The sequence below is a fragment of the Trypanosoma equiperdum genome, assembly GCF_001457755.1.
Source record: "Trypanosoma equiperdum strain OVI genome assembly, contig: ctg_1678, whole genome shotgun sequence".
Classification (NCBI taxonomy): Eukaryota; Euglenozoa; class Kinetoplastea; order Trypanosomatida; family Trypanosomatidae; genus Trypanosoma; species Trypanosoma equiperdum.
This window is the reverse complement of record NW_027123702.1, coordinates 3,924-6,213: the sequence shown is the minus strand read 5'-3', so window position 1 is coordinate 6,213 and position 2,290 is coordinate 3,924.

Here is a 2,290-nt window from a genome sequence, read left to right as displayed (position 1 = left end):
TTTTTTTTGCTTTTACAATTGGGACATTGAGAACCGGTTGACACGCTGGGGGAAACAGATAACAAAAGGGACTTCGCGGAGTCGGTGAGTTAAAATGTGGGAATATGACTCGGCATTTCCACGACCAAGTTTGAGGTGATATCGATAACATTAAAATACGTTTAAATAAAGCGAATTAACGGAACCGATAAAGAATTTAAACGACAGGTAATCAGCGAGTAAGCTAATTTCACAAGGCAGATATACGTGAAGCACTTAAACTATGTGAGAGTATGCCACAAAAACGAGTGAATTGAACGAGGAAATTGATGATTGAAAGCGACACCTCACAGATATTATGTTAATTGGCAAACGTAACTTATTTACAAGGGCATCCTTGCGTTTGTTTTCTTTTGATTGTTTTTGCACCTTTATCGCCGCAACACGCTCAGTTAAACCAGAATCGCACATTGTAGAAGCTGTTAAAGCCCGCGTCCTTCTAAATTCAAAAAAATGAAGCTGCAATGAGGAAACGCTGGTAACTGCACTGCAAAGCTTTTTTATTTTTAAGTATGCGATATACATAATCCCCCAGATGTGTGTTGGCATCACGGACCTGAAAACCGATGTTATCCCCTCTGTTTTACTTCTGAAATACCAAGCTTTGAATTTTTTACCGTTTATCTTTTTCGTCATGTGCTGATGTAGTGTTGCCTAGCTTTGGTAATAAGGCGACTGTGAAGGGTAAATGTATTACTTGAAGCAAGTTCCTAATATCGGCAACTGGTGCTTCTGGTGAGGGTGAAGTGTGTTGTCATACATCGTGTGAAACCTTAATGCCGGATAGAAAAAGCGCAACAATGAGACTTGTCGAGGACGTTTAAATAAACTGTATAATTCGGGAGAATGCCATATCCACAGGATCCAGCTGATGCAATGAGTCAGACCATGTCGAGTCTACAGTAACATGACGGAATTAGGGATGGAGCTGTTTGCTGTGCATGGCACTGGAGACGGTAAAGGCGGAGGGGCACTGCAAAACGTGTTAGGTATAAACCAGGAGTATTTCCAATGGGGGTTGTTCACAAATGTTAAACGCGAATACGAACCGAAAATTTTCAGCGATGTGAAAGAAAATTGGAAAATGCCGAAGGGAGCAGTTGATGTAATTCAGATGCAGATGCTGAACGTGAGGGCCACGTGCGTGGAAGGTTGTGGTCCTCAACCTCCATTGCAGATGGTAGAAACAACAAACCTTCCGAAGCGGGCTAGCTCGCCTGGCAAGCTGACCGAAATATCTGTGCGGAGGTTTCTGCTGAGGATAGGGAATGTACTTGCTTTGGCTTGGTGGCGGTCAGTTAACCGGATATTGTGGAATGCTGAAAGAAGACAAGTGAAATGGACACGGTAATGCATCCAGGCCTCGCTGTGTAGCCCATATTGAGCGCACCGGAACATGCCCGAGAGGTATATAAAACTGTGAGACGGAGACAAGTGGAACTACAGGCGGTATCATCACCGGGGTAAGGACAAGCAGAGAAGCATTAAGAGCATTCTGCTTGGGATTGGTGTTCGCACGGGTGTGCCGCACAGCAGGGACATGCTGGCTCTCAGTCCCCCCGAATGATAAAGACACGACAAACATAGGAAGTCAGTAGTCAAGCATCGTGACAGGAGTGATGGTTGAATGAGAAAGGAGACACACGGTGAAGGAGGCGCAGCTGACCACATTTGACAATGTTGCACACAAGCGCGCAATAAAATGCTATTTCACCCTCAGAGCCAAGGGCAGGATGTTCCGAGGGATAGCCGGTAGACCGAACTCCCCAATGCAACCTATGCGTAAACATTTTGATGTGTTGGGTTTGTAGCATGGACGGATGTAGCCACACGCTGAGAGCAAACAAATCATCGTTAGTGGTGCCAGGTGCCAATCGTGGCAACAGTTTCCCCAACCATGGTTCTCTGAAAGCCAGTGGGCCCAAGAAGGGGGAAACGTGCGGTAAAAAGTGTTGCCATTTGGGACGCTGCGCGCCGTCACATCCGGACTGAGGGTCCCAACAAGAAAGATTTATCATGTTGATCTCTGCTGTTGACCAGCCGCCTTCAATACTTCTAGCCGTTCTGTCCAGCATCACCCTTTTCTACTCAGGTTTCAACCATATCCATGGAAACTGCACTTCGCCGCTGCTCGACACGAATAGCATTGATACTGCGAACAGTACAAATTCTACTATCTAACAAATACATTCATAAATATTTCCCCTGTTCTATAAAAAATCAAATAGATTTATGGGTGCAAACTCGCATG